General features: G+C 35.6%; 1 long non-coding RNA gene and 1 pseudogene across 1 annotated transcript; both read left to right on the top strand.

Annotated features, from left to right (window-relative positions):
- Positions 1-2,778: 2,778 nt before the first annotated feature.
- LOC147517009 (uncharacterized) lies at positions 2,779-3,716 on the top strand. Its single transcript, XR_015213779.1, has 3 exons — positions 2,779-2,883; positions 2,993-3,063; positions 3,355-3,716. It is a non-coding gene; the product is annotated as an uncharacterized LOC147517009 (long non-coding RNA).
- A 940-nt stretch (positions 3,717-4,656) lies between these two features.
- Positions 4,657-7,407, top strand: LOC147517008 (myosin-11-like; annotated as a pseudogene).
- The last annotated feature ends 13,633 nt before the right edge of the window (positions 7,408-21,040 follow it).

Below are 21,040 nucleotides of genomic sequence, written 5' to 3'. Positions count from 1 at the left end.
CACCCGGTGGCAAATTTTCTTATGATTTGCCACATTCTTTGATTTGCCACCAAAATCCCGGCAAAATTTACATTGGGGGGAGCTAAGAAAATTTTGCCACCCAAAATAACAAAGGAATTTGCCACCAAAGAAAAAGAGATTTGCCAATTAAACCGAAAAGAAAAACCCGATACCGACTCTCTTCTCCCACCCTATCTTCGTCATAAACCAATGTTCATCGAGAATACTTGAAGGCGATTGGAGCTTTTAAATTCAAGTTCGGCTGGCTCTCGTCTCAAATCCACCATCTCTCCTTCAATTCTTTCATGCTTTTAGGGTTAGGGTTTGGGAATCTAGTTTTCATCATCATCTTTTTTGTGGATACCCGGTTATACTCTAGGAGTTGTTTTACGTTTGATGTTGCGACAAAATTGCTTTTCCTTACCATTAGTCACGGACTTATAGTCTATACTTCACACGATTAGATTTTAAAATTGTGTTATTGTTGAATGCAGTAAATTATTTTATTTATTTTTAGCTCATTGTATGTTTTGAATTTTGTGCATGTCCAGTATTAAGTTATTTTTAAGTTTTAAGCCTCCCGCCTTCTAGGTGCCAATTTAACTTCACAACTTTTAGAGAAGGTATTTCACATTTATCAATTACTTTTGATGCTCTTATAAGTTTCACACTTTAGTCATTTAAGTATGCTATATTATTAGAAAACCACATTGTTTAGTTACTAATCAATTCCATATTGAGTGGATGGGAATTTGTTATTCTTTGTTTGTTGGGTTTTATTTTTTTTTTGTTTTTTAATAACAATCTTTTAGTGTGTATTAAACACTGGTTATTCTCTCTTTAAGGGTGTAGGTGTGTGTGTGTACATGCTTGTGTGTAGGCGTGTACTTGTCTATCTGTGTATCACAGAAACAGGTATACGTAAATGGTGCATATTTTCTTGGTAAAAGGTAATCCTAGATTTTGGGGGATTACATACTATTCTCCCAGTGCGCATATGCAAACTATGTTGTTATGGCAAAATAAGGCCAAAAGCAACACCCATTTGTGGAGGAGAGAAGGGAGTGTACATGTGGGAAGAGAAATTTGTGTACTTTTTATGTTGTAAGATTCCAAACTATCCTTGATTTTGGTCCTTTGCATTGTTTGTCGAAATTGGTTCTTAGAGAAACTTCGGTGTGTTTACGATGTAGGACATTATAATTCATACTTATGATAGTCTTGGCGACCACGGTATGAAGAGGTCCAAAAAGAAAGTAGTTTCCTATCAAGTAAGACTAGTGTGGACATTGTAAGGCTGAGTCCAATGACTCTATATCCCTTTAAAAGTAGTGTTAAAGTCAATAAAGTAGAGCTAAAGTCAACAAAATAGAGCTAAAGTCAACATATTTTACTCTCTATTATTATTTTTCTATGTATATATACAAAGGATTTTACTTTAATGATAGAGAGTAAAATCTGTTGACTTTAGCTCTACTTTTAAAGGGATAGGGAGCCATTGGACTCAGACTGAGAGAAACAAAATAAATTTTTAGTCACTACACCATAATAGGATATTTGCAACACGGACTTTTTTTTCATGTTAACAAGTTATGTTATAAAGCGTTACTTTATTTCGGTGAATTTCAGGAATTAATCGCTACCGCTTAAAAATCGTGCGAGAAGCGTTGCAAATTAAAATCTTGAAATATAAAACATAACTTTACTCTCTCTCATCGCCGCTACACTCTCACGAACCCTAACTCTATTTGCTCAGTTACAAGACACTTTGGCTGTCTTTGGTTCAATCTTTGTTTAATTCTTTTCGGACTAGATTTTTGGGTTTCCTCCACCACATTAAAACCCGACTTTTGCATAATCCACCACCACTGCCCGTTAAACTTCTTGTTTCTCAATTCAAAGGTTAATTGATCTTCTCGGTTGAAAGCTAATTGATTTTTCTCTCTCGGTCAATGGTTAACGATTTTTTTTTCTCTATGTCCACATTGGCGACTTCGACAGGTAGTGGCGCCATTAACGCTGAAACAAAAGGTCTTCTCTTCTTATCATACAGGTAATTTTAATTATAGTTAAATAGAAATGGGTCATGTTCAGAACAATGCAAAATGTTGTTGAAATATTGGATTTTTATGTCAATACAGTACTTGTGGGTGTGTTGGCTGGATTCAAATTGCATTTTGAGACTCTTTATTTATAAGGTCCCATGTTGTGAATTAATCAATGGATCTGTAAGTTCATGTTTAGTTTTGAATTTTGTGAGTGTTTTTAATTACAACTGTTTTGGAACCAAAATCTTGGCTTTTGCAATCTTGTTAAGTTTCCAGCATTTAAATGGTAGGTAGGTTTAGGATATCATGCATGTTTGAGCTGCTAGTTCTCTTTCTCTGACTTTGGGTTGAAGGTCTTGGGTTGTATTGTTGGATTATTTCCATTCTCTGACCAAGTGTCATTTTTTTTCCAACATGACATTTTAGTCTGCAGTAACTCTTGATAGGAATGCTTATTAGCATTTGCCCAGAAAGACAATTAAAACTCAAGAGTCAAGACTGTAATGCACTTGTACTGTTTGATGTGATGAGGAGCTTGACACTTTTTCTTTCTAAATGAATTGTTGAGCTGCTACAATTGTCACTCGCCTATTACTTTCATGAAAATTCCATCAACAAGAGTTCGAATCAGTATTATTACATTGAAGGATTTTAATTCACTGGTCGCGTCTTTTTAACTTTGTGCTGAAATTTTAGGTTCATTTACGCTCTGCAAAGAGGCTATTGAGATTGTGAAACCAACAGAGGTTTCTATGTAAAAGCGGGTCAGTTTGTTGCTGCTATGTGATAGGTTCCACCAAAATACTCAACTACTCTGTCATCCTTGCAGGACAAGGTGAGAGCACACTTAGAGTCTCCATGTTTCTCTTAATTATACTGTTAGCTGTAATTTAGGAATGCTTTCGATATTTGTTTTACTGCTAATCTCTTTTCCAATGCCATAGGCGGTTCCTTGTGATTTCAAAGCTATTAAAGAAGTAATAGTACGCAATCTGGGCCAGGAATTATCAGACATGTGAGTTTTTTTCTTGTCTAACGAGAATGTAGCATACATTGTTTATTTTAATTTCAAAGTCTTATGCAGAAATGTAACATCATTGAGGACTTATAGATTAGTGTGGCTTGTCTCTATGAAAACCCTGCTTTGTAGTTTGTTGAATGTCTCATTCCTAAACATTAAGTCATTCGTTGGTTAGCACCACAAAACGTTTTGTCGGCATCTGCTTTGACTTTTGTTTCTGTTTTCTATTTTCTATTTCATATTTCTTATCATTAACTACTCAAGGGTTTTGCATCAATATATCAGATTTTTGTCATTTGATGAGAAGCCAATTGTTGCTGCATCGATAGCTCAAGTACATCGTGCGGTCTTGAAGGATGATCAGGAAGTAGCAATTAAGGTTATATTGTTTGATGAGCAAATGTTTATATGCATGTTTGCTTAAGTGTATACATATGCATGTGTTGTTCATAAGTGTGGTATCAATATCTTATTATGTTGCTGAACATTTTCCACATGAACCGATATTGAGATACGTCTTCATGCCATGGTCTCTTTTTTGGTACTTTTGAGTCAAACTTCCACTGAGATTTTGTCAAACGTCCTACAAAGTGTGATACCTATATTGTGTTTTAAAGGGAATTATTAATATCTTGTTCCCTTCTAGGGATTTCATTGCGACACATATCACGAAATTTTCATTGCAAGTAATATCGTTTCGAGATTAAAATTGTGTCCAAGTGATGGCTTATGATAAATCTTGTTGGTAAATCTTGTTTGTACCGTAAATATTTGTTGGCTAGTTGGTAAATCTTGTTGGAGTTGAAACCACGACTGGATAACCCTTTAGCACCATAGGTTTCTTACTTACAAGTTCTAAAATTTAATGCTCGTAGCAATTATATGTAGAGTTGTAAACAATATAATGATATTTCCCTTGTTGATTGGAGTATTGATAAAATTGCATAGTGGTACTTGATTCATTTATAAGCCCACAAACTCAAGGTAATGGTTTCTTTTGTTTTATTGGGATTCACATTTTAAGACTACTGTAAAGGGATTTTAGAGGATCATCATGTTGGATCTAAGTATTCTTATTAGGTTATTAAGTATATTGCGCGTGTGGAAAATAGGTATAATATCATGGCTTTTCATTTTGTTTCATTTTGTACCAAATTGTTTCATTTTGTTTTTCTTACTCTCAAATAAGTATTTTGTATTTAGTCAATCATTTTTACGCTATAATAATAATACATCGTTGGAAAAATATGTGGAAAATGCCAAAATGGTAATGGGTATTTAATGATCGACTGAATGTAAAACTTTCTGATCAATTGGTCCATTTCTTTAGTTTTATCAAGAGTGGGTGACCCATGTGTTTTTGAAGAAGGCCCAAAAGCGCAGGCCTTGAAGGCTGCCAAGGCAGTGAAATCAGGTGTGTCAACTCTAAAGAAGAAAGCTAAGAAGATCCGTACCTCAGTTACCTTTCATCGTCTAAAGACTTTGAAAAAGGCGAGAGACCCTAAGTACCCTTGTATCAGTGCAACCCCGAGGAACAAGCTCGACCACTATTAGATTTTGAAGTATCCGCTCACGACTGAATCCGCAATGAAGAAGATTGAGGACAATAACACATTGGTGTTCATTGTTGATATTCGTGTTGACAAGAAGAAGATCAAGGATGTAGTCAAGAAGATGTACGACATTCAGACAAAGAAAGTCAACACATTGATCAGGTGAATGTTCATATTTTGCTTCTAACTGTTTAATTTTTTCTTGTGCACACCTTTATGTCTAATATGAACCCATGTGTTTGGTAATGAATTTGATTCCACCTAAAATGAAATCGTGCAAAAAGTACTGATAGTTGCATTAATATTTACTTGCTTGGCATATGGTAGTTGCATTAATGTACTATGACTTAACATTCCTATAGGAACTCACTTTTGACCAAAGACCTTGTGCTAGTTTTTAAAAAGCTGATGTAAGTAGTTTTCTAGTGAAGAAATCAGCCAAATGGTTGGTAGCACAAATTTGGTGATTATCATTACTGATTTCCCTTGGAGCTCATGTTTTGAGAACAAAAATGGATAAACATGATTTGGTGTTCACCTTGATATATCTAACTTTGAACGATGGTCTTAGTTTTGTTCTACTTTTGCTTGGTAGTACTTTGATCTTAGTTACTTTGTTAGCTACCCAAAGATTGATTTTACATGTCTAATTAATCTTTTCACGTTGGGCAAGTTCTTTCTTAGCTTGATAGATCATTTTGTTGTCGTTCGGTGTATTGTGTAGGGTATTGATTTTATGAAGGGAAAAACAAGAAGGCCAAAAGAATTGCTTCCTAATATGATGAGTCATGCTTACCTCAAGCTCCTCGTCAAGGTAAAACTTAAACCCCACTCTCCATTTTCTCAATTTTCAACTCATCAAGTTACTACAAGGTTTTTTTTCTTTTTATGCACCGATTTTATGTAATCATTGTTTATGTCGTCGAGAGATATGGGAGTAGACAACAAATGCTCTATCTTTGGGGTGGGGTCAAGTATTTAATTAATTGCATAAATTTAATTAGTATGATTGTTTTCCGAGTTTTTTGGAATTAGACGGGCTTTGTGGAGTTGCACTAGGATTTATATTGAGTGAAGCCATCGTTACTAATGCTTGTTATTGTATTTTGAAGATCGGAATTGCTTGGAAAATCGTATAGAAATTTGTAACCCTTAGTAAATCTGAATTTGTAACCTTCAAAACTCTTTTGAAGTTATATATATGGTTCAATGAATATAATATTTTTTTCAGGCGTTTGCTTGTGTTTATTTTACTTGTCAAATGGTATGAAAAAGCATTGGTAATTTCATTTGCTTCTATATGAAACCAGGAGGTGCATGTTCAGGGCAGAAAAAAAATTAAAATAATTTTTTTTATCATATCAACACATTAGTAATGGTTGTAAACCGTTGCAAAACAAAAAATAAATATTAAAACATCCATCAATAATCGTTACAAATCAAACTACACAACATTTTTTAACCGTTAGTAGTTGTCACTCTGCAACGGTTAATAACCGTTGGAAAATTTGGTTTGCAACACTTTTTAACCGTTAGTAATTGTCACTCTGCAACGGTTAATAACCATTGGAAATTTTGGTTTGCAACGCTTTTTAACCATTGCAAACATTTCCAACACTTTACCCATGCCTATTTGCAACGCTTAAAAAGCATTGCGAAAATTATTCACAATGGTTTTTTGCCGTTAGTAATAGACTGTTATGGTGTAGTGTGCCTTTCTGGTTTCAGCCTCCTGTTGAGATGAGAATGTTGTTCATTTAGTAATGGTGAATATGTCAAGGCAGGATTGGCTGAACTAGAGCATTGGTGCTATAAGGCCACGGATGAGGTGACTATATATTAACGTTTGACTGTAAATTACTCAAATGTTTTCCTGTTTCACTTACTGAACGCCAAAACAATTAATGCAGTATGCAGGCTCAGCTTGGGATGAACTCAAGCATATAATACAGGCTATTGGGTTCCTGTTATTTGTTTTCTCTGCTCATTATAATGTTTTTCTTCAATTCCTTGTTAAAATATTCGCATGAGAATGTGGTAGACTCATGGTGTTGGAAAAGTGTTGGGTAATTTGCCTCTAAGTATGTACACAAGTTGAACAAAGCAAACCCCTTATATATTTCATTCCTTTTTCAAGTCATACATTAAAAACCAAAAGAGACACTGGATGAAATTAGCCATGACTTGTGCCTAGTGAGTGATATTCATTAAAACTTATAGTTTCTACCATGTCATCTCTGCTTGTATATCATTAGTTTCACTTTTTGTCAACAGGTACTTAGCATACAACAGCTGTACCGGATCTGTACGATGTACTGGGATGACAAGTATGGCACACACAGTTTGTCATCAGATGTAAGTTATTTAGTTGCAAATTATCAAACTAGGTTTGTAACTAACTTGTTTCGATGAGATTTATTTGTTAGTCCTCACCAACTTTGTGTAGCAATGCTATATATTGTCTTTGACTAGGTCATTTCCAACATGAGAGTGTTGATGACTGAAGATTCAAACAATGTTGTAGCAGTTCTTTCTTGTTAGATGATGATTCAAGGTACATAGATCAAACTATTCAATTTTGTTATCCATTCATTTCCTTGACTCCATACATGCAAATCTGATAACGTAGTGATCATTTTCTTCCTTCCATTTACCTTGCAGCATACCCTTTTCAGTTGATGACATATCGAAGTCAATGGAACAGATTGACATATCCGACATTGAACCACCTCCACTCATCCGAGAGACTTCAGGCTTCATGTTTCTGCTTCCACGTGTGGAATAATCAGTTTACTTCCCATGGGGTTTTGCTCTCTAGATGTATTTATTTTCATATTGAATCATGATAGCCTTTCAACCGTTCCATTACCTCCTAGGATCACCTTTTTGCATCGAAGAAATGCCCTTCCAACATCCCCAGCCAAGTATAGAATTAAATCCATGCTTCACTAGCATTGCTCTCTCCGACCTGACGAGACAGTCTTCCACCATTTTGTTGTAGTGTTCTTTTTGAAGTGTAAAATTTAGGTGTTCTCATTCCTTGCAATGGAGTAGCATACAGACTGACTTTGTATACTAGTTGATGTAGCTAATTTGTAATGTACATGTTCAATAGCTTATTTGAGCTTAACATTTTCATTCTTCACAAATCAAATTGGAAAGAGTTGGTCACTGGTATAGCCTGGTATATATTGTTGAAATGATGCAATCAATGGTAGTCAAGAGTTGAACTTGAGCAATTTTTTTTATGAATTGTAAGCGGATTGCTTTCTGCTTTCTACGTCAAAATCAGTACAAGTTCCCTGAAGGCTTCTAATCTAAACAAATTCTTCTCACCTTAAAGTTTCAAGCCTCTCTCATACACAAAAAAAGATGGCGGCAACATCTCACAAATCTCTCAAGAAGAAGTTGGTTGTGTTGGTAAAATAAAGATGATTGCAAAGTGCAATCAAAATTTTGATTATTCTACTGAAATGCAATGCTTTGTAGTGGCAAATGGTGTCATTTATGTGTTTTTGATGTGCACACGCTAAACTATGGATTTAAGAACTCTTTAGAAGGAGAAACGTCAAACTCGCCCTAAGTCCAAGTATTTTCAAGGTTGAAGCTTCTCTCTTTTTTTTAATCACAAATCATCTAATTACCAAAACATTCTATTCATTCTTTAGGGTTTCTAAATTAAACAATCATTCAATTGTTACTTCCAATAAAAATACACATTGGGTCGCGAAACCTTGCAATCCAATTACTGGTGTTGTTCTGATTGGTTACTTTTCTTTTCTGGAATGGAGCTAAAAAAAACTAGTCGACAATAATGATGGCATGGGGAGGAATAAAGAATAGAAACTCAACAAGGAACAATGTTGATTGACAAGTTCTATACGACATAATTCAATATTCAAAGACTAGACAAGATCTGAAATGAAAAGAAGCCTTTATTGCATACAACCATTTAGGGACTCGAGCGATCATCTGCACATTTTCGTTTAACTATGTACAAGGGATTACAAGCTTGCCTAATACATCAGACCTAGTCAATTAGGAGAACACCCTCCCAGCCACCACTACCATCACATCAAAGCTATACAATTCACTTTAATCTTCTTAGCATACATGAACCCATACTTCCACCAAATCTTAGTCTCATGTCTATCAAAGACTCATTTTAACACCACAATGATTCATTAAATTTCAAAATTTTCACAGCCATCTTTGCACGATGTTTCAACATTTTATGTGGAGTGAAGCTACTCTTATTGATCTCTTTACAATTGCCAATTTTTCGCATAATCCTGCACACAAATACACCACACTCCACCCTGTTACATGGAAAATATTATTAGTATATCCGAACTTTATTTCTTGCGATGAAATGAACTAGTTCTTAAATATCTCTAACAACGACAGTATAATCCATATAAAGCTAAGATGACTATCACCATCCAGGGCGGCGCTGAGCATGTGCAGGGAGTGCGACCGCACAGGGCCCCAAATCTTGAGGGCCCCAAAATTACCTATAACGTGTTGATTCCAAAATAAATCAAATTAATCCAAAATTCTAACGTAAATTATTCTCTTTATTAAAAAAAAAAATCTCATATTCTCTCCATTAAAAGAAGAATTGAAATAATTGTATTACTAATTAAATTATGTTTCCAAAATAAAGTTTTATTTCTCCATTCAATTAAGTTAGACAGCCAGTTAAAACAAGGAAATGAAAAACAGAGGTAAAAAAAATAAAGAAGACTAATCGTTTTCAATTCTTTTTCCACACAATTTCACACTCTCCAATTTTCAATTTTCACATTCTCTTGTTCCATCAAAATTTCTACTTCTATACTCTCAAGAGATGATGGTCTGGCTCTTGCACGGTTACTAGGCATTCAACTAGTTACTCCTCTCATAAAATATTTGGGTCTACCTCTATCTGCTGCTAGACTCAGTATCAAGGACTGCCTTCCTCTACTTGAGAGAATCACTATTCAAATGTCTAATTGGAACCTCGCTCCTAACTAGGTTACAAAATAGGTTCAATAACTTGCATGATATAACTCGTTATTGAATATATTCAATTATTTACCTTTTTCATTTACATAGTAATAAGTTAATGAATTCAAACTGATAACAAACCAAATACTTCTATATGGTTGTGACAAATGGATAACATACTTCTATATGGTTTGAACCTCGGTGTTCACATGTACTACTCATTGTCATTCTGCAGGCTAGAAATGGGATTAACTTACCACCTGATGCAACAGTGAGTGAGCTAATGACTGGAGGAAAGTGGAATCAGATTGTTCATGACCTTCCTCAAGGTAGCTATCTTCAATACTGAGATACACTACAACTGGGATCGAGATAGGGTGGTCTGTACCCCTTCACAAAAGGGCAAATTCACTTCAAAGAGTTCATATCAAGCCTTATCAGTGCCGAAGCCCAAGGTTAAATGGAGGCATCTAGTTTGGGGTAAGCTAGTAATACCAAGGCATTTTTTCACTACCTGGCAAGCATTTTCTGACAGCCTTCCGACACAAGATAAACTAATGCAGAGAAAGGTTATACAAAACTCTTCTTGCGTCTTCTGCAAGGTTAAATGATCAAGTCTTGTTCTCACAATATCATAATTGTCGACAAGGTTATCGCACGGTGGATGAGTATACTACTGAGCTTTATAGATTGGCTTCATGCAATGACCTTAGTGAGTTAGATGCCCAACAAGCAGGAAGGTTCATTAGCGGACTGAAGTACACTATTCAAGATCGGATCGCCTTGCAGACTGCACATACCTTGAGTGATGTTGTTATACTAGCTTTAAGGGTTGAAACCATAATGGAGAGACCAACAAACCGAAATCCTGGCCTTAGCAGACCATATACACCTCCCATTCAATCTAACCTTGACCAAAATCATGGCCCTAGTAGGTCATACATACCACTAAATCAACCTCACATTGACCCTAACATTAACAACACCTCCACTTTCCAGCAATGACCAGGAAAAACACCCACCCATGCAGTAATCCTCTACTCCACCAACCCAACCTAGCCCAAATTTCCAACCAAAATTTACACCGGGGGCTAGTACTTCGAAACCACCTAACCACTCTACCAATTCATATTCTCAACCATACAATGATAAATGTTATAGGTGTGGACAGCCCAGGACACCGGTCAAACCGTTGTCCCCAAAGAGCCCAAGTGACTTTAACCATGCATGACGAAGAACATGAATTGGATGATGCTGAATTGGAAGAAGAAGTAGTACATGCTAATGATGGAGTTTCCTTTGTAGTTCGGAAATTACTCCTTACCCCCCATCATGGACTGCACCCACAACGCCATAACATTTTCCAAACCAGGTGTACAGTTAATGGGTGTGTTTGTAACTTGATCATTGACGGAGGAAATAGTGAGAATATTGTCTCCAAGGAGATGGTTGATAAGCTGCAATTAGCTACTGAAAAACACCCTTCGCCATATTCAATTGGTTGAATTGGATCAAGGATGTTGGCGAAACAAGGGTAGATTCTACGTGTCAGATTTCCTTTTCAATCGGCGGTCGTTATAAGGATGAAGTCCTTTGTGATGTAGTGGACATGAATGCATGTCATATGTTGTTGGGATGAAAATGGATCTTTATCTCAGAAAAGTCATAGTTATGGTACTTCGAAACCACCTAACCACTTCACCAATCCATATTCTCAACCATACAATGATAAATGCTATTGGTGTGGATAGCCAGGACACCGGTCAAACCGAAGACACACCCGCATCAAGAAGCTTACTGACAAAACTAGGGATTTCTCCACAATTCAAAGAGAGAGCGACCAAAAGATGCAAATGGTTGAAACAAGATCACCAATTTGTGAAGCTCAATGCTGATGGATCTTTATCTCAAAAAAGGCATAGTTATGGTGGTGTAGCTAGAGATGAAAATGGAGAAGTCCTTTTTGCCTATACAGGTTCAAGAGGAGCGAGATTCTACATATGTACCAAGAACTAAAGGCTATTGAGCAGGGGTTACATAAGTGCAACGATTTTCTAGTGAGAAAATTGGTGGTGGTCTCTGATTCTCTTAGGGCCATCAATGCTCTAAATAGTAAGGAAAATGCGCTATGGTATTGTGAAAATTTGGTCTTGGAGATACAAAAGTTGGCACTAGAATTTGACATCATAACAATTGATCATGTTTACCGGGAAACAAACCGAGCAGCAGACTACTTAGCTAACTACTGATGTAAATGATGAATGCACTTTCATTCCACCTCTAGATTTAAAGTTATGTAATATTATAGAGGAGGATAAGAGTGGCATGATAAATGTAAGACTTTGTTTAGTTAAGATTAGGGTCTGCCGAGCCCTTTTTTTTAAAAAAAAAAAAAAAAAAACAAATACTAGTAGTATTCAACATAAAACTTTTTATCTCAGGATGAAATGAAATAGTTCTTAGTACTTACGAATCCGAAGGTTGTTGTGGGCAATCAACAATCGATAGGGCTTTTAGTGGATTCTGATCATGATGTTGAGGTTCCAACTGAGCGTTTGCAAGTTCTTCCGGAACCTTTGTCTTTTGTTGAATGAGAAAATACAAGTCTAAATATTAGATTAAAGGAGCTAACTAATGAATTTGGTTATGGAAGACATATTACACGTGTTATTCTATTTTATAAGAGAGTTGTTTACCATTTGCAGTGCAGCTTTGTAGTGTGGGCAATTATTTGGATTTCCTCTTGCTTTGATGGAGTTGTAGAATTTCCAATTCATTGTTTGACTCAAATTGAGGTCTAATAGAGTGAAGTGGTTGTCCACAACGATAGGGAAGAGCAAATTTTGCACCTGGTTATGGTCTTTGGCCATCATTTCCAACCTTCTCGTCAGCACACGCTTCAAACCTTTTTCTTTTAAGTTCTGATTTTTGGTCTCAGGTGATATGTATCTCTATGAAAAACAAACAAAAAAAAACAAAAAAAACAAAAAAAAAAAACAAAAAAAAAAAAAAAAAAAAAAAAAAACTGTAATATTAGATGTCAGGTGTTATAAACTATTGCCCTCATAAACTATAAGTCTGTGGAATTGAGTTTGATGTTCTTACGTATGCCCAAGAATTAAACACGATTGATTTGATTTCAGTTCTAAGGTTATTTTCAACATATCTTCCGTACCAGTCGACTAACTTTAAAAAAAAAAAAAAAAAAAAAAAAAGGTTATGTGTAGTTGGTAAAATGTTGAATTACAGTAGTGTATGATTGAGAATTTAGGTAATAACTTACGTCGGTTGAGAGCATATCATTTTGCAGTAGCCGTTGAAGCTCCACTCCTCCCATACGACTTTCTCCTTCTTTGTCTTCCCATAATATTGTGCACTTGAACATGTTTTTATAGGATTGCTCTAATCTTTCTCGGTCATCGTCATTGATATATCTCAAGCATTTTGATCGTTTGAGCTCTTTCAACCTCATTTGGGTTGACTAACATAAGTGAAATCATTGAGATCAATAACATTGACCTCTTTCTTATTCTTCTTAGTAGAAATCTTTTTCTTCTTGTTTTTCTCCTCTCCCACTTCGTTGGGTCCTGTTTGACCCACATACATCACGAAACCGCCCTTTTCACCAGGAGACATCAAGAAACCCTTCTTTGATGCTTGTGAGGATCCTATAATAGATGGACTTCCGTGAGAAAGACTAATAAAATAAGCCATGAAACCACATACTAAAAAAAACCCACAATGACACAATTCCTTATGAGGGAGAGTTATAAGAAATTTAACTAACTACATTCTTACTTCATTCAAAGTAAAATATAGTTCGTCATTCGCTCAATGAGCGGGGGGTTCAACAATTTCGACTTAAGCAATATGGGTTTAACTTGAAGTCATCACACACAACCAACAATAACAAACAAGAGTATGACAACCTCAGGAGTCAAAACAAAATTGTTGCTTCAAAACGATCTTTTAAGACATTATCTATATATGTGATAAGACAATATATATATGACGATCACTCCTTATGAGGGACATAATCTTTGAATATTGTAGAAATGAATACCATATGAAAATCACAAATGAAAAGGGATACCGACCATATTTACCTTCATCTGAGTCTAGTTCACCCTCACCCACCCTCACCCTCTGGGTTATCATCTGTGGGGTGAATTCTTGGTTGGTTCGTCGCAGTCAAATCTTGCACAAAATCCGCATAAATATGAACGTGGCCATTTTCACCAGGAGATAAATCTGTAAAGAACTCTTTCACTATTGAATCAGTATCTAAAGGAATCTTCATGCCCCTTACCAACCAATATACTTTAACAGTTTCATTGGGAGGACATTCAATAGCTCGACGTATCCAACCCAACAACTGCCCTCTAGTCACTAGTTTCATCTGGAACTTGAGTTGAGCTTCAACAATGGTCCCCCCTTCGTACTCAAACAGTTTTATCTTGTTGATCTTATTAACAATCCAAAGCCCTCCATAATGCAGCTTGATGAACTTACTATCAAGATGAGTGCCATCGGTGGCATCATCTCCATCTCCATCTCCATCTCCATCGCCATCGCCATCAACATCTCCATCTCCATCTCTATCTCCATCTTCATCGCCATCGCCATCAACATCAACATCAACATCAACATCAATATCAACATCAACATCAACATCAACATCTTCCTTTTCATCTTCATCTTCATCTTCATCTTCACCCAAAATTGCCCTAAGTTGTGCATTCTCATACTTGAGGTCAGCATATTCTCTCCTCAATCTCTCACACTCAGTCTCAGCCTCTTTAGGTTCATAGCATCGGTCTAGAAGAATTTGTTCTTCCTTGTTGATATCTTTGAGCACTTGACATACTTTTAAGGAAATTTGATCCTGAAATGAAAAACTTAAATTTAATTGAGAAATCAAAATCATATAATCCACGAATACATCCCACCATTCTTCATTGCTAACATTGATCCATAATTTTAGTGATATATGTCATATATCATTTCAAAGCTAAATGATATATTATGATACAGAGAAACTAAAAGGAACACAGCACGCCACATCGATAGAATATAGATGGACTTTTACTTCTAAAAAATCAATGATTTACTAGATGAACAAGATAGAAGGTTACAAAGAGGAGCTCTCACTTCACTCACTTAGAATGATCTCTCTCACTCACAAATTTCCGGTATGCCCTCTCTACTATTTTTATTGCATATTAGTCCCTACAAATTTAGCAATTTGCCTTTCAGTTAAATATTCCACTGTGTACTTTTTATATATTTTTACTCAAACTTGTCCTTCTCAATAACATCCTTTAAAATCTCAATTCTAAATGTGGTTTCATATACGCGCAATCTAACACTAGATGAAAACTATATTAACATGTCGCAATTTCTCTAAACACAACAAAAGGTCGTACAAACAAAACCCTGATAACTTAGGAGAGTTCTAAAAAATGTGGTGTTACACTTATCAAATACAAAACTTACCTTTGCATTACTCGTTTTGTCCAGCCCCTCACCTACTACTTGTGGGAACTTGTCATTGAGCACACTCAAATCCCACTTTGCACACCTAGGGTATTGTGTTTCATAATACTTGACCGGTGAGATGAAATCCACCGTATGCTCGCAGAACCAGTACTATCATTGAAAAAAATGAAATAAAAAAACACATTTATTATTCACACTCAATAATAAAACATATAGTACCACTAAAGCGGGTTAAATACTTACAAGTAGTTGTACCACACATGTAGCAGTGCCCATTGGGCTATCAACACTGTGTTTTTTAGTCTGCTTCATCATGTGGGAGGAGATTGTTGCTGCCCATGACACCTTATTCATTTCTTCGAAACTGTAGACGTAGTACATATATGCTGAAGCCAGACTATAATTTGATTTTGTGAAGAAGATGGAGTTGAGCAAAAACAACACCATCAGCTTGGCAAAGTTGGCTATTGACTCCTTATCTTCTTTCTTCACAACTCCTTCTAGTGCACTCCGAATTTCAGAAGTGGTGATGATGCTAGCGGTGAAGTATTTCACTTTAAAATCAAGTGCATCCCCTCTCAACAGCTTCTTGTCTGGTTTACTTACTGCTTCAACAACATCTACGCCTTGCTTTGGTAGCCCAATAGTAAAGCTCACATCCTCTGGGGTTAGTCGCACACTAAGTCCGTGTATTATGAAACACCCCTCCTCTGTGTTGTATGCTTCAATGATAATCTTGATGACATCAATAAACTTTGAAACCATCTTCTCGGTCAGTTTCGAATAATAGAAACATTTGAACAGTGGGAAGAAAAGGGTTTTCTTCATCTCTTCCAAGTGACACTCTTTGATTGCACTTTTAAAAGAGTGTTCACCCATAAGTTTCACCAAAGACGGTATTCCACTCTGGAATGGAGTTACCTTTCTCTTTTTGTTCCTCACTACCTCTTCCTCTTGCTCATTTGCTTTGTCTTTCCCTCTAGATTTGTCCATTCTCATTTCCTGATATAAGATATTTATTGTGAGCAATGTAATGGAAGACATAAGACATGGGATAGTTTTGTAAAAACACTGTATACTACATAAGATAATATATACACATGACATAATATATATAGTGCAACATCCGTCATACATCGTATAACAAATCAATGACTAAAAAAACAAATAAAATCTTACAAGCGGGTTGCATTTAACACAACTCATGCATGCTCTGTGACATGCACAACATATAAAGATGCAACATAAAGTAATCAAATGCCGATAAGAATGCATGAAACCAATAATTAAATCAAACGGATGCAAAGACAAAAGACAATCGGGAATAAAATTCTAATATAAACAAACTAAGTATAATAAAAGCTTACCATCGCGAAATAATTATAATAGGATATCGGTGTTGAATGTTGGGACACACAGTAAATGAACCGTATAACGCAAGGAGTCAACTGTATGACATTTAAGGGCCAAGGAAGATGCTCTTTAGGTAGCACTCGAAAGAAAAATCTTCATGGCTGCTAAGTCCATTAATAGAAGGCCAGACGTATAATTGTTACTGGTTTGTGAGAAGTGATCGACTGCCGCGTGACAGTTAGTTTGCCCCAGAATTGCAAATTGTATTTTCCGCTTGCCAATTAAGTTTGGGTGCCTATGAACCTTCCTTTCAAAAGGAAGACAAGCACAAAAAGGGAGAGTGATCAAAATCATGCACACCCAGTTGTTGGATGCCCTTCAAGGGAGTTCAATGTACTTCTACATTCTACATTGAGTGTGTCAAATAAGTGGCCTAAATTCTCTGTATATTCAAAAGGAAGCCCATAACCCCATTGGAATCTCAGAAGGTCAACTAAGTACCATAGTGGAGCAGTCCAATCAAAATTTCTTATCTAGAACCACCTTTTGGATGTGCTGTGAAATGCTAGGGAAATAACGCAAGGGTTTAACACTCTAACATATGCTATTTGATTCCTTTGCGCTGACCAAACACACATATATATCTTTCCAGAACATGACATTTCAAGTTAGATTTTGTGAAATTTATAGAAAATTTCAATCCATATATGCAACAAAATCTTCAAAGTTTTAGAAAAACAAGTTTATAAGAGATTTTACCTGTGACCGATTAGATGATTTTGGAGATTTATAAGTGGGTGCTTTGGTAGATTTAGAAGTGGATGGTCTCTATAATTTATCTACTTTAGGACACACCTTCATCCTCACGTTTGGATTTCTCTCCAGGACACCCTTTCCCATCTCCAAGCTCTTTTGTTTTTACCCATTTCTGTTCAAGAACTTAATTTGATTGAATGGAAGTTTTGTTTTTAAATAACCAATTTTATTTTGAATACTGCAACCTTCTAACTGGTTTCAGAAGATGGAACGCGGGCAAATATGAAGCTATTTGGAAAACATGAACGTGGAATATATAGTGTGAGTTTTGTAGTGGGGTTGGACTAAATAGAAGCATGTCCCGTAAGATTTTGGTTTAAACCAAGGAGGTAAAATACACGTGCAATGCACATGCCATGGTAGTTTTCAATTTGTTACATTTCGTAAGGAAACTCTTGAAATTTTCTATTTTCGCTTTCTTTTGTGCTCCTTTTTTTCGGTGACAACCTTTCCATATTTTCGAAATATAAACCAAGGCCCAAAATACTGTCGAGATTCCAGAAATATTGTCGATATATATCTATTTTTGGGTACACGAGATGGAAATATTCGATATATCTCTACTGAATATAGAATTTTTTTAGCCGATATATATCACAATTTCTGATATATATTGATATATATCGACCGATATATACTATATATCCGATATAAATTGTTGAGTTTGACCAATTTTTATTAATATATCAACGATATTTCTGATATAATCGATGATATTTCAAATTTATCGACATAAAAAACAAAATTTTGGCCGGTCAACAGAAGGATATATATCCACTAATATATCAATATATCCGATATATCTTGGTTTTTGGAGTACACAATATATTGCTCGAATTTGATATTTTGTTCCCTATATTTAACTGCTCTTAAAGGATTTACAACTTCATAGGTCCACACAGGTGGAGGACCAATACCAGCATGCTTTATAGCCTATTTACATAATCCAAAATTTGTACACAACTGATGAGCTCAGAAATTACCACATTTCCTAATCCAACAGAAACAAAAAATAGAGTTACTAGAGTTTACTGAAGCAGTCTTAAACAATTTAAAGCTCCTAATGATCATTTCTTTAAACTGCCATCCCGTTCCAGCTCCTTCCTCTCTTAGCTTCTGCATCAAGTATTTTTTGTCTCCCAAAATCAGCATGTGTTGAAGCTTTAGGTCCTTGTATAGTCCAGCTGCAATCTTTGCATCAATGCACTCTACCTCAAGAGCACTTCCAGCCTTGAATCTCTTATATACGATTCCCAGCAATTGACCATCTTGCCTCTTACCCACACAAGGTTGAATAAAAGAATTGTAGAATTCGAGGGAGAAAAGTATATAGTTATAATAGGTTTTGAAGATTTGATAATTTGATTTGAATTTAGTCTCAATCACTGACTTTGAGTTGGAATATGGTTTGATGTATATGAATATAATTTGATTTTAAATGTGAATTTGAGTTTAAATTTGAATATGATTGCATGTATATGAATATGAAGTTGAAATTATGTGTGTATGTAAATTTGGTTTGGATATGAAATGAACTAAATCAAATAGTAAATTTGCTTTGATTTTGGTCCTAACGACCCATCCAGGTCGTACATAACTATAGAAAATGATCCCTATATATCGTTCATAGACAAAACTGGCCTTAACAACCTCCTCATATTGCTTGTCTATAGAGCCAAACGATCTCACATGGTCGCTTAGATCACCTTGAAATGGTCTCAAAAGGTCATTTAGAGTGACTTCGAGCGGTCTTCCCAGATCGTTTAGAGTGATTCTGAGTGGTCTGCCATTATCGTTTAGAGTGAAATTTGAATTCAACCTCCACGTCAAATTCAAATTCAAATTCAACGATGTTTGCAATGTTGTAACATTAAAGGACTCTAAGCTCAAGGGCTTACATTGCCCGAAGACTCATCAACCTCGAACGGAACCTAGCTCGAAGGCTCTCGCCAATACGCTATTTTGAGTAGACTCAACCGCCTCCACTTTGTCCATGAAGACTTGCTTTCACTTCTCGGTCCACCCATCGTAGAAGCACCCAATCTCTAGCCTGAAGGCTCACCTAGCCCAAAGGCCCATCACATAATTACACAAGAAAGAAATCCCAACCAACATTTGGTGGGATTAAAACTTGCAACCTCTCGATCTCCCATGAGGAGAGAGGTACATAACCAATTGAGCTAGAAGCTTTTGTGTTGAATGAAATAAACTGCAATGACCTCTTTATCTCAATTAGTAGAGTACACCATAATTAACATGGACATTTAAATTTGACCAACTTTTTTTCTACCACTAAATACCCTTGATAAAATATTCAAACAAATTATTCAATGTCTTTAAGAAGGACTACTTCGTCATTTCAAAATTTACTATCATTTATACCCTTAAGATTACATAGTACTTTAATGACGTGTGTGTAAATTTAAGTGGGAAATCAACTACACGCCACTATTCCCACTATTCAATTGTACGCCATATATTTATTACTCTTAAATAAATATATAAATAACGGCTTTAATTATCATAAATACAAATCCTTTCTCTTTCCATCTTCCTCTCCGTCTCTCTCTCCCACTCTTTTGCCTACTAAAAAAGAATTAAAAGGATAAAAAGAAAAAAAAATCAAAATTTCTCCTCTTCAAAAACTCAGGTTCCAATTTTCCGTACTCATCAAATTTTGATTTGTTAGTTCTCAAATGTTCAAGAATTCCTTTCTCTTCATAATTCATGGTCAATCATCAATTTCTACTCTTAATTTCTTGGTAGGAACTGTCCATCTTCTTCCAATCCGTGACTGATTTCACTTCATGGTTCTAAAAATTCCCTAAAAAACTCATCAATCTTCATAAAAGGTTTCTTTCTTAGGTTGCTTCATACTGACAATTGATGCGGGATTTGCACCATTGTGAGACTGTTACAAATTCTCTTTCATTTCCATTTCAGTGAAAATCCTATTCGATTGTTAATGATTGTACGGCCAAAACTAATTTGTTTTGAAACCCTCCAGATTCCTTCTGAATCAAACGTTCATGTTCACTCTCTCTTAAATTACTGCAACTGCGCAGCCTCTCTATTCTCATCCCATTTTTTTTTTACTGAAAGCGAAGATTGCAAACAGGAGTTCTGTTCCAAGCATGCAAGCAACTGATGAGTTTTCCATATTCATTTGATATGGATCTTATTTGGTTTTTGGCATCTAATATACTTTTTTATTTTCTCTATTTCATGTATGATTCCAGTTTTTTCAATGGCGTTGCTTTATTGGCGTCTTGCCTTCGAGTACCAGAGTGGTGTGAAGCTTATAAAAAACACAGAAGAAAAAGATTAAGGTAACAATAGGATTATTACCGATTAAATAATTAAGTTTAAGTTGTTATGCTGTTAATCTATGAAAATCTGGTCTATAACAATTATTTAATCGTGCACGTGCGAAATATTCTGATAAAGTTTCCTCTAAATTATGAACACAATGTAGAATCGGTTTGGTTGTCGACTGAATAATTCTCTTTGTATGCATACATTATTGCTATTGTAATCTTAAATTCATGCACACTGAATGTTTGAAAAGTTCAAGGGTGAAATGAAATGGTTGGAAAGGAAATCATGGTTTATCTTTGATCTTTACAAGCTGTCTACATGCTCTCTCATTGTAATGCTGTTGAAAGTGGTCTGCTGGAAGTGCTTTTTGTTCTTTTAGATGTCGAAGTGTATGCAAGACTTGATTTGTGTGTGTGCTAATGGGACACTTTAGTGTTTGCATA

This window comes from Coptis chinensis, chromosome 2 (genome assembly GCF_015680905.1).
Source record: "Coptis chinensis isolate HL-2020 chromosome 2, ASM1568090v1, whole genome shotgun sequence".
Taxonomy (NCBI): domain Eukaryota; kingdom Viridiplantae; phylum Streptophyta; class Magnoliopsida; order Ranunculales; family Ranunculaceae; genus Coptis; species Coptis chinensis.
The sequence above is the reverse complement of the archived record's forward strand: the minus strand, read 5'-3'. Positions and strand labels throughout refer to the sequence as shown.